Source organism: Bubalus kerabau, chromosome X (genome assembly GCF_029407905.1).
Source record: "Bubalus kerabau isolate K-KA32 ecotype Philippines breed swamp buffalo chromosome X, PCC_UOA_SB_1v2, whole genome shotgun sequence".
In the NCBI taxonomy this organism is placed as follows: domain Eukaryota; kingdom Metazoa; phylum Chordata; class Mammalia; order Artiodactyla; family Bovidae; genus Bubalus; species Bubalus kerabau.
In genome coordinates, this window is record NC_073647.1 from 29,203,274 (window position 1) to 29,216,603 (window position 13,330).

Consider the following 13,330-nt stretch of genomic DNA (forward strand, 5'->3'; position numbering starts at 1 on the left):
TGAAATGGTGGGGTATTTTAGAAGGCTGTTCTGTAGAAACGTGTATTATCTATATAAACTTCTGATCATATTTAGGTATAGTGTATAGAGATAAATTTTACTTGTCCAATTCACAGTGAGATATTTAGCAGATTCAGGTTATCAGTCTTTTTCTTGTGGTAGGAGCTATGATATATTTTCCATTAGACAATATTTTAATGAAAATAATATATTTTCTTCATTTAAATTAAGAGGCTTAATCTTAAGGATTTAAATTAAATGTCTTGAATTATTTTAATTTGAATTATTTATATGTTTAAAATGAGAGCTTTAATTTTATGTATTAAAACTCATATATGAATGGTGTGCCTAAATTCAACTCTTTAGTTTAATAATCAGAAATTAGAAATTATCCATGACACCATTATTAAAAACATAAATGAATCAGTGCTTCCCTTCCCCCACAGGTGTTTATCATTCTCATCAAATCTAGTGAGAATATACAACATACTACTGAAAAAAAGTGAGCTAATTAAGAACTATCATAGGAAATAATTTTTTATTTAATTGTATTTGTGAAATAGCATTTTTATTTGATTACCAAAGTAATACATGTTAATTGCTCTAAGTGTAACAAATGCATAAAACTACAAAGGGGGAAATAAAAATAATTTTACTTCTTAGAGATGAGACCTGTGAACAGGCTGGCATTTATTTTTCTACTTTTTGTTACTATGTATATATCTAAATATGTAGTCATTATTTAATAAAATCTTAGTCTATGATGCTGTTTGCTGTGGCTGCTATTAAGTCACTTCAGCCGTGTCTGACTCTGTGTGACCCCATAGATGGCAGCCCACCAGGCTCCCCCATCACTGGGATTCTCCAGGCAAGAATACTGGAGTGGGTTGCCATTTCCTTCTCCAAAGATGAAAGTGAAAAGTGAAAGCGAAGCCGCTCAGTCGTGTCCGACTTGCAGTGACCCCAGGGACTGAAGCACCAGGCTCCTCTGTCCATGGGATTTTCCAGGCAAGAGTACTGAAGTGGGGCAGCATTGCCTTCTCCATGATGCTCTTTAGTGATTGTTTTTTGGATATGATATATCATAAAATTTTGCTATAAGATTTTAAGATTCTTTTTAAAAAATTATTTATTTTTAATTGAAAGATAATTGCTTACTGAATTTTGTTTTCTGTCAAATCTCAACATGAATCAGCCATCAGTTAAGTTCAGTTCAGTCGCTCAGTCGTGTCCGACTCTTTGCGACCCCATGAATCGCAGCACGCCAGGCCTCCCTGTCCATCACAAACTCCCGGAGTTCACTCAGACTCACGTCCATCGAGTCAGTGATGCCATCCAGCCATCTCATCCTCTGTCATCCCCTTCTCCTCCTGCCCCCAATCCCTCCCAGCATCAGAGTCTTTTCCAACGAGTCAACTCTTCACATGAGGTGGCCAAAGTACTGAAGTTTCAGCTTTAGCATCATTCCTTCCCAAGAAATCCCAGGGCTGATCTCCTTCAGAATGGACTGGTTGGATCTCCTTGCAGTCCAAGGGACTCTCAAGAGTCTTCTCCAACACCACAGTTCAAAAGCATCAATTCTTCGGCATTCAGCTTTCTTCACAGTCCAACTCTCAAATCCATACATGATCACTGGAAAAACCATAGCCTTGACCAGAAGAACATTTGTTGGCAAAGTAATGTCTCTGCTTTTGAATATGCTATCTAGGTTGGTCATAACTTTCCTTCCAAGGAGTAAGCATCTTTTAATTTCATGGCTGCAATCACCATCTGCAGTGATTTGGGAGCCCCCAAAAATAAAATCTGACACTGTTTCCACTGTTTCCCCATCTATTTCCCATGAAGTGATGGGACCGGATGCCATGATCTGCGTTTTCTGAATGTTGAGTTTTAAGCCAACCTTTTCAGTCTCCTCTTTCACCTTCATCAAGAGGCTTTTTACTTCCTCTTCACCTTCTGCCAGAAGGGTGGTGTCATTTGCATATCTGAGGTTATTGATATTTCTCCCGGCAATGTTGATTCCAGCTTGTGCTTCTTCCAGCCCAGCATTTCTCATGACGTACTCTGCATATAAGTAAGCAGGGTGACAATATACAGCCTTGACATATTCCTTTTCCTATTTGGAACCAGTCTAGGTATACATATATCCCCTCCCTTTTTAACCTCCCTCCCACCTCCTTCCACATCCCACCCCTCTAGGTTGATACAGAGCCCCTGTTTGAGTTTCCTGAGCCATATAGCAAATTCCCGTTGGGTATCTATTTTACATATATAACCACATTCTTAACAGCTCCATCATTTTCTATGTAATGATGCCTTAGGAGCTGGTTAAAGAAGACCAAAGCAGGTTTGAGGAAGGCTGAAAATAAAATTTAGGGACACCTATTGTTTTTACTCATAAGTCTTATTAATATAGAAATGATAGAAGGATAGGATAGGCATAGGAGACAGCTGAAGTAGGACAGTTTCTGAATGTCTCCTTTCAGTTCATTTGGAAGTCAATCCCAAAGTGATGAGGAATGCAAGAATCTGTTAGATCCATGGAGTCTTGAGAAAATGAGCTCATACACAGGCTTTTATTCTTATGTCTACCAGAAGAGTCTCCAAAGACATTATTTTTCTACTCAAGAAGCACCCTTATAAGACTTAACGTTAAACTTCAAAATCTTAGAGTGACAACAGCAAAATGGCACAATAGGAATTTTCTACCGTCTTTAATGTCAAGAGAGAACATTTCGGCCTGCAGTTTTTGCCACAAGGGAAAGTGAGAGCTTGTGAGTTAGTAAAATAGCTTCCTTAGCTGTGCATGATGCTACTAAAGAGGCTCATTTCTTTTTCACCCTATCCAGAATAAAGAGATGTACTGCACAACTGGGGGGCATGGAGGGGCTGAAAAAACAGTAACCAGGGCTCTCCAAGAGCATCAAAGTATAGATCCTAAGAGCTTTGACGAATTCATCAGAAAGCCTGCCCACAAATCACAGGGGATGACTCACTTGTAGATCCTGCCAGTGGGCCCACAAGAACCCCCCAGTGCTCCTAACCACAAACACACCCACACTGTGGCTAGCTCCCATGAATGCTCTGGAAGACTTTGAGTGTAAGCTTTTGTATATGTCTCATGAGGTTACTGGAGGGATTCCCTGGTGGCTCAGATGGTAAAGCATCTACCTGCAATGCGGGAGACCCAGCTTCGATCCCTGGGGTCAGGAAGATCTCCTGGAGAAGGAAATGGCAACCCACTCCAGTACTCTTGCCTAGAAAATTCCATGGATGGAGGAGCCTGGTGGGCTACAGTCCATGGGGTCACAAAGAGTCAGACACGACTGAGAGACTTCACTTTCTAGAGAGGTTACTCAGAAAACTGGCCTGATTCTGCAGGATTTAAAGAAAGCACACAAACTTGAGAGTTAGCATCATCATATGGAAAGCAAATAGGAGGCTGTCAGCACTCAGCCTGGCTTTGCAAGATTGAGAGAAGGCATACAGTTTTAGGAATTCTTTTCCCTGACCACACACAATAAGAGGAAACAAGAAGTGTGGAACGGTGTATTCATAAAAAAGGTCTGACAAAACCTTAGAATCTCTAGAAGGACTAAAAGAAGGTATTTTTGTCTCCAAAGCAGTGAATAGAGACTGGAGGATGTGACTGCTTCTTTAAATGTGAAGACAATGGTGTAATACATCAAGAAACATAAGAAGTCAAGTAAGCATGGCAACACTAAAGAAATAATTATTTATTAATCAACCAAAAGAAATCAATAGTCAGTTGTTTCTGTAACTAACAACAGACTATTGAAAAGAGAGATTAAGAAAATGGTCCAATTTACAATAGCATCAAAAATACTTAGGAATAAAGTTGAGGACCTGTGTATTTAATGTAAATTTCATGAGTTAACTGTATACTAAAAATTTTAAAATGGTGATGCAAGAAATTGAGGAAGATGCAAATAAATGGAAAAATATCCCTTGCTCATGAATTGGAAATACTAGTATTGTTATAAAATTTATTCTATACAAAGCGATCTACAGGTTCTATGCATTCCCTATCAAAATTGCATTAACACTTTTTTGCAGAAAAAATGCTGAAAGTTGTAGGGAGCCACAAATGACCACAAATAGCCAAAGCAAAGCAATCTTGAGAAAGGATAACCAAGGTGGACATGTTGCAGTTTGTAATTCCAAGCTATACTACAAAGCTATAGTAATCAAAATAACATGTAACTGAGAAAAAACCAGACAGACCAATGGAAAAGAATTGAGAGCCTCAAAATAAGCCCATGCATATACAATCAACCAATATTTGATGATTCAGAAAGGGTAGTTTCTTTAATAAATAGTGTCAGGAAAACTGGACAACCACAATGCAGATGAATGAAACTGGACCCCTGTTTACACCACTCACAAAAATTAACTTGAAATGGATTAAAGCTTAAATACAAGACCTTAAACTATAAACTGTAGAAGAAAACACAGGGGAAAAGCTGCTTGACATTGGTCTTTGCAATGATTTTTTTTTAATGATACCAAGGCACAACCAACCAAAACCAAACATTTTTTATGATATATATTCTTAGTTTGTGTATGCTACACATTGCCAGTAACTCTGGAATATTCCATTTATAATTTATCTATATATATATTGAAATATTTATTGCCACCTCATTTCCTTTCTTTCATTATCATTGTTTCCTCTCTTAAGGCTTCTTTTTTGGTTCATTTGGTGTTTGACTAGAATCCCATAATCCTTTCTTGAAAATATCACTCAGACAGGGTTGTGGTTGACATATTATCTGATGGGTGATTTATATCTTGCCTATATTTGGTAATCACGGTTCTTCTTCTTCTTTTTTTTCCAGTACTTTGTCTCTAATAATACACTATTTCTAGTTGCTGGCGTTAGACATGACAAGCTTTGTATTTGTCTGATTTTTTAAAAAATTACTTTCTTCAGTCCAGATGCTTGTTTTCTATTTATTTTGTAGTTTGGGATAATTTTAAAATGAATATACGCCTAGTTGTAGGGTTTCCCAGGTGGCGCTAGTGGTAAAGAACCCACCTGCCAATGTAAGAGACGTAAGAGACATGGATTCTATCCCTGGATTAAGAAGATCCCCTGTAGGAGGGCATGGCAACCCATTCTAGTATTCTTGCCTGGAGAATTCCATGGACAGAGGTGCCTGGTGGGCTACATTCCATGGGGTTGCAAAGAGTTAGACACGACTGAAGCAACTTAACAGGCACGTGCACGCACACCTAATTGTATGTTCCTTAATGACTCCTTTCTGTAAATTCCTCAGTCTTTTCAATAGATTCATTCACATCTTTTCAATTATTTGACTAATGATTACTTCTGTTGAATTTTCTCTTTCTGGACCTCCTATTCATTTCTATGATCTGTTTCTTTGGATTTCAGTTCAGATTTACATCTCTTTATTTGTGCCTTGTGTTTTGAGGTATTTTTTTTCCTACTAGGTCCTTCAGGCATTTCATTTTGGTTTCAATAATATGATCCTCTCCATCTTATCAACTGAAAATTTAACTTCAAAACACATATTTCTTGTCATTCCATAGTCTTTTCATGCAATAATTGAATGTTTTTAAGTGTTTTTATTAAAATTGTCATCCATCTTCTCTAGCAGCTTCCTTGTACTAGTAACCTCCTGTTACTTTGTTCTGTCTGATAGTTTTCTTGCCAATGAATCATCTTAAATTAGTTATTTTCCTTTACTTGCTCATGTATCTATTTACTCTCAGAGCTTAAAAGAAGCTGTTAAGGTTCACTAGACACTGTTGGTCTTGCCTGTGTCAGGTAACATGGTAGTTTCTGTCCTAGTAGGTTGGTGATGTACCAACTAGCAAGTCATCAGCTCCCTGTCAAGGTACCAGCAGAAAGTATTTCTGTTCTATGGTCTCTTTAGTTGAAAACATGTCCACTCTATCTCTTAGGGGATAGAAGACTCAAATCACTTCTTAAAATCTTTCCATATCAAAAAGTGAGCTAGGGAGACTGCTACTCATCTTCTAAGAGGATTGTAGATCTCCTTTTGCCAAACTCTTCCCAGCATCTCCTCATTCCTGAGCTCTGCAGCAAATCACCAAGCTCTAGCTTGAGTCACAGAAGAGCAAATTCGTCCTCCAATTTTCTTTGTAAGGACTGCAGCAGAGCTGGGGCTTGGTTTTTATAGTTTTGGGGCTCCATAGGTTTTTTGCATCAGCCACTAGGCTGATAAGGAGAGTAAACTGGTAGTTGGATTAGAATTGGAGGTGAGAGATGCAGAGATGAATGTTAAAATTGGGATCTTCTACAGTCTTTCTCCATTTCACTTGACCACTCCTCACATGACATGATTTGATTCTCCTTACATAACATCCAACCAGTCTATCCTAAAGGAAATAAGTCTTGAATATTCATTGGAAGGACTGATGCTAAAACTGAAGCTCCAATACTTTGGTCACCTGAAGCGAAGTACTGACTCACTAGAAAAGACCCTGATGCTGGGAAAGAATGAAGGCAGGAGGAGAAGGGGACGACAGAGGATGAGATGGTTGGATGGCATCACCAACTCCACGGACATGAGTTTGAGTAAACTCCGGGAGTTGGTGATGGACAGGGAGGCCTGGCGTGCTGCAGTCCATGGAGTTACAAAGAATTGGACATAATTGAGCGACTGAACTGAACTGAACATAACATCCTGGTCACATTCATTAGGCTACCCTCTAGTTTTCAAATGCTCCAAGATAGTTGTACTGACTATAGCAGAATTGTTGGAGAAATTAAAAATATATATATTTTTATTTAGGCTTCAGAGACAAAGCATAGCAGGCCTCTGACCTTGCTGCTAACCTGCCTGGACACTGCCCTGGCTGGGGGTAACTGTAAGTGACTGCCTGCTGTGAGTTGAAGACTTGCAGCACCTTAGATAAGGTGGGGGAGGAATCTTGAGATTGTTGAGTCCCTGAAGGGGGCCTTGCCAGGCTTAGCAACATTCCAAGTTTTTCAAAACAAACATCATTAACATGAAACTAGGCTTGCAATTTGATCACAGATTGATGGTGATAATCAGTTTGCATCCATCCTGGGATTATATAGGTGGGAACCAAACTGCAGTCTTTGAAGTCTCACCCACAGAGTGGACGTTGCCGCCTGGGACCCTTTCCCAATTGGGACTCCAGATGTACTGTGACATGGGACTTCCCAGTGCTGTTTAAATCTAGATGTTGGTCAAAACCCAATTTGGTGATGTATTCTCTGTTCTTTCTATGTCTCTCTTTTTTAATGTTAGTATTTTGAATTAAGCTAGGTAATTCTCTAATGAATATTTATATTATTCATTAGTATATAACGAGTGGCTTATTTTGCTAACAAATCCTTTGGACCTGAGACAAAAGTAAAAACTTTCAGCAAAACAAGAATTTACACAATGAGCAACATAATCATTAGCAGATTACTGCCCTAAAGAATTAGGCACACTACAATTTGCAAAAATGGAACTAACCCCACTTGAAAGTAAACTCCTAAGAAAATAAAATTTCTGACATTTACTTTAAACACATAATCTTTTAGTCCTTTAAAACCATATGGCATGTAAACTTTCATTGTTTATCTTCTTAGTAATTAGAGCAGCACATTTTAAAATTACTGCCAAATGAGAAATAAAGATTCCCCCCCCCCCCAGAAATCTAGAAATGAAATAACATGCTTTAAACGTTTTCAGGAAAATGACATTTCATCAAGCAAGATACATGAAAAAAATTGAGAAGCACCCAATATTTGTATCTCATTTTCCCTACACTATTCACTGTTTAGAGTAATAGGAAAACTGCCCAGGTGATGCTAGTGGTAAAGAATCCACCTGCCAATGCAGGAGACATAAGAGACATGGGTTCTATCCCTAGGTTGGGAAGATGCCCTGGAGAAGGAAATGGCACCTTATTCCAGTGTTCTTGCCTGGAGAATCCCATGGATGGAGGAGCCTGGTGGGCTACAGTCCACAGGGTTGCAAGAGTTGGACATACTGAAGTGACTGAGCACAACACACACTCTGAAGAGGATAGTTTTTAATGATTTTGGAGAAATCACCTTCTCTAGGCCAGCTACTATAACATTAGGCCACATCTTCCTAGGATCCAAAATTTTTTGTAGTATTTCATTGATTTATAATTACTGTGACCATAAATTCTGGAATTTCTAGAATGTTTTCATTTGGAAGTTCCTGTAATATTGTCAAGCCATATTTTGCAACACTGGGCTCAGAAATATGAGTTGTATGTTGCATTTGGATTTTGTGGGGGAATTTCTCCAAGGTTATAGAGGATGAATATCTATTAACCAGATGATGAACAGGTAATGGATTTGGAACCTCTAGCCTACTTAGCAATTCCTTCCATGTAAAGTGAAAGTGATCTTCGTTTTTATGATAACTAGTCTTGACAGTCTTGATATTGGGAAAAAAGAAACTGTAATTTGGAATGGATGGTTTAGTCCCTAATGCCTTACCAGAAAAGTTGCTCTGTTCCTGTTGTTATCTGTTCTGACTTGCTACTGTGAAAATAATATTTAATCCCAATTATAAAGACTTGAAATAAATGAAGGCCAGAAATCATTAAAAACCTATTGGGTTTAATATAACATTTTATTTTAATGTTCCTTTTGCTACTTTTCATTTAACCTTTTCAGTGACCTAGTGTGCTCAGGCATGGTATAGAATAACCAGGGGAAGTAGGACAGTTAATTGAAGTTCATAGGACTCCATCTGAAAAAGTATTTTCCACTTTTTGTAATTTATTGTATTATTAAATGTACTATGTTTTGATTGTATTTTAATTACTTTTCTGAAATGCTTCAGGGGCTGGTTTTTCTAGTATATGTTATGGAGTCGTGCTGTCTAGTATAGTAACAACCAACTAGAACTAGCCACATGTGGTTATTGCACACTTGACATGTAGTCAGTTCAAGTGGAGATGTGCTGCAAGTATAAAATACAAAGTAGATTTCAAAAGATAATGTGTAATATGTTATTAACATTTTTATATGTTGAAATAATAATTTAGCTTTATTAGGTTAAACCAAATCTACTTTTAAAATTAATTTCATAAATAAGTTTATATTTAAAAAATAAATAAAATTAATTTCAATGTTTAAATGGTTGTATTGTGGCTATTGGAAAATTTTAACATGCATTTCTATTGTTCAACACTTGTACAGTGAAGAGAGATTTTTAAACGATTTAAAGGAGAAGCTGATAAAAAGCTTTTGCTGTTATTATCCCTGTTGGAAAGAATTTCAAGTAGGACTTAGCTACTCAGAAAAGCTAGTCAGCTGCTGGTCTTTCATGAAGAAAAGAACAGTGTCAGTGTGCTTTAGTCAGTCCCTCACATTGTATTTTGGGGCCTGTGGCTTACTGTGTCTGGCCCATATCAGGTATTCCACATATATGTGTGAATTGATAATGACTGGCTTATGAATTAGGAACTTTTTGAGTTTTGTCTCCAGCTCTGCCATAACCTAGCTCTGTGACCTTGCACAAATCATATCCCTTTTAATTGTCTCAGCTTTTTTCATATGTAAAATGAGAGAATTTAATATGCTGACTAAATACTTTTCAGTTCAGACATGCTGTGGTTCTGTTATATGACTCCATATTGCTAGTCTACTAGGCTGTTAGAATCCCTATTTCTAAAGAGGCACAGAAGTTTCTGCTCTAATGAAGATGAGTTTAGTTTGCATGTATCTGTCCTCTTAGACTGATTATTTCTTTTTTCTTGAATATGTTAACATAATGAGGTTCCTTACCTGGTAAGTGAAATATTTCCCCTCATCTCTCTCTTTACCCTCTGTAAAGTTCAATACTTTCGTTATTAGCTATGTCGTAATTTTAACTTTAATTTTGCATTAGAATATGCCTAATTGCTTAGCCCATATGAGCACATTTGGACTTTGAGGCATAGTGATGCCTTACTGGATGACACAGAGAATCTGTCACCACTTGGTGCCTTAGTTTATTACTCCATAGAATCTAGTTGATAATACTCTCTATGTTCCTGCTGACCTGTGTGAGGGAAAGTTCTGCTTTGGCAGCTGTACTTTCAAATGAAAGATGAAGAAGAACTAGACTGGATAATATGTGCCAAGAAAAAAAAAATCCCTTGAGGAACCCATTTAGTACCTTTTGTTCCTTTCTATCTATGCTTCAAGTTTTGCTGTTTGCATTGGTTCATACCTATTCCTCATAGCCCTGTTTTCCCATATATTTACCTTAATAATGGAGAGGACAAGAACTACTTCTGAGAATTTACAGCTACTCAAGGAGTGTAAATTGCTTGTTTCTGTGTACTGAATAATTCTGTGGCTTTGTCAAACTTAGCTACTTCCACCAAAGAGCTCACTGTCTGGTAGATGTCATATATAGATACAAATAACTCTAAAACAAGGAACACATAAATTGGAGTGCCATTAGAATTCAGAGAAGACAATTTAGAAGAATTGGAGGGCCTTGGGAATATTTATGCTGGCCTTTTAGGGATTGGTAACAAGTAAACACGGGGAAAAGGTGGGAGGGTAAAGGATTAAAGGAAGGAGGAGCAATGTAAGAAAGGCAGAAGTAGGAGCCAAGTTAATAGAACAGGAAGTAATCTCATTTGAATTGATCATAGATTAGACGGTTAGTGAAATGGAATTTGTTAGATTGTTTTAAGGTTGCAAGGGATCTCTAATAGGAAGCTGCAAATTTGAAAGATCTGAAATGTCATGGCATGATTTGCAGACATTATCTCCAATTAGTACAGTTCTCTCACTCACAATTGGCCAGTATAGTAAATACTATGGCTCTCCACCCAGATGCTAATCTCAAGTCTGTGCCGTCTGCAACAGAGAATTATAAACCATTTGAAAAGCAGCTCCTGCTGTTCTACTCTACTGGATGGTAGAGTTAGAATATCTAAGCATGGGACTTGAAGTGATCACAGAGACAGAGCTGCACATTAAGAGCTGGATCCTGTCAGACCTCCCAATGCATAAGGACAGGAGGACCCAGCAGGAATCCATTCTAAAATTGCAGTAATGCATTCAAGAACAGGATTGAACAGCTGTAAGCTGTAAAATCTATGTGTCTCCCTGCTTCATCTCTATGCATTTCTAAGGCAATTTCCCTTGCTGTCCATTAGGGATGTATGTGGAGCAGTCAGGTTTACTTCTAGTTCATCTTTATGCTGAAATTGTGAATTTATGAAGTTTAAATTTGTGAAAGTAGGGTCTCCTATTAAATTCTCCATCTTGTGAAAGTCTAGGCATTGCCTTCCTTCCCTGCAGCCTCAAAGCTCAACTTCTACATGTTTGGCAACAAAAGTAGTTTCATTTCTTTCAGAAATCCTGTCTTCATATATATTTTTCCATGATAAATTCTTACTAGTTTTCTAGTTTTCCAATGTTTTTAAGAAGCTGGTTTTTAATTCAATGTTTTAATCTCTTTTTAGTAAAGTTTTGGTTTGGATTCTCAGCCAGACATATTAATAGAAATAGGAGTCTCTCAGATGGTCTGTCCTCCCCATGCAAGCTACCATGTTCTGCTTAAAGAAGTGCAAATCTCAGTATGTTATTTACCTTTTATACTTAAAATAAATTTCAATCTATTTATCATGGATTACAAAGTCTTACATGATCTGGCCTTCCACTGCCTCCTTCCAGCATTCTCTGCACCATTCACCTCTTTGTATACCCACTGGCTCCTTGCTAGTCCTGGAATATGCCAAGCATGCTCTTGCTTCAGGGCCTTTGTACTGTCTATTCCCTAGATATCCACAGGGCCTTTTCCTTTATTCCATTCTGCTCTAGTGTCACTTTCACAGAGAGATATTTTCTTTCTAAATTAGTATATTTTTTTCCACATTTTGATACTCTGCTTTGTATTTCTTCATAGCACTTTTCACGACCTGACATTATATTATATATAGTTTTATCAATTTTGTTTCTCTTCTCTCTGTGTATAAGAGTATAAGATGATTGATTTTAGGGACATTTTTTTCCTACTGTACCCTAAACATTTAAAACAGGACTTTTCAACATCAGCAGGATTTGTTAACCAACTACTGACATTTTGGTCCAGATAATTGTTTATTGTGGATGACTATCCTATGCATTGTAGTTTGTTTAGCAGTATCACTAGTCTCTAACCACTAGATTCCCGTAGTACACCTCAGCTGAGATAGCCCAAAATATCCCAAGATTTTGTCAAACATCCTCTAGGGGGCAAAATTAGCCTTGTTTGAGAACCACCAATCTAGAACAGCTACTAAAATAATATTTATTTATTTATTAATGAGGAGTCATAGGGCTGAATTGCAATTTTGCTCTTACTGACAGTGTGACCTTGAGTCTATAAAATGACAGTCATAATAGTAGTCCACTTACAGTTTTGCTGGGAGAATTAAAGAAAATAATGTATATAAAGCATTTACCAGAGTGTTTTATGTGTAGAAACCACTCAGCAAACATCTTACTATTATTATCACTAACATACTTTAAGACCTAGATCAAATATCACTTTTTACCTGAAGCCTTCTCTGATTTCTTTCTCACAAAACTACTCATTCTATGTTCTGAATTGTATTAAAATTTTGTGTTTTATAGGCCATGACACGTCAAGTTTAATTATTTGTTTCAGTGTCTGTTTATTCAAGTGGACTCTGAAATACTCTCCAGGAAAAGAGACAGGGCCATATATGTTTTGGTAGCACTTGAGCTACATAGCATTTGGCACACTTGCAAACATCCTTTGAATCATAGAAAAAGCTAGAGAATCCCAGAAAAAACATCTACCTCTCTTCCACTGACTACGCTAAAGCCTTTGTCTATGTAGATCACAACAAACTGAAAAATTCTTAAAGTGATGGGAATACCAGACCACCTTACCTGCCTCCTGAAAAATCTGTATGCAGGACAAGAAGCAACAGTTAGAACTTGACTTGGAACAACAGACTGGTTCCAAATTGGGAAAGGAGTACGTCAAGGCTGTATACTGTCACCCTGCTTATATAACTTCCGTGCAGAGTACAACATGTGAAATGCTGGGCTGGATGAAACACAAGCTGGAATCAAGATTGCTGGGAGAATTATCAATAACCTCAGATATGCAGATGATACCACCCTTATAGCAGAAAGCAAAGAGGAACTGAAGAGCCTCTTTTGTTTTAATTTTATTTTATTTTTTAACTTTAAAAAATTGTATTAGTTTTGCCAAATATCAAAATGAATCCGCCACAGGTATACATGTGTTCCCCATCCTAAACCCTCCTCCCTCCTCCCTCCCCATACCATCCCTCTGGGTCGTCC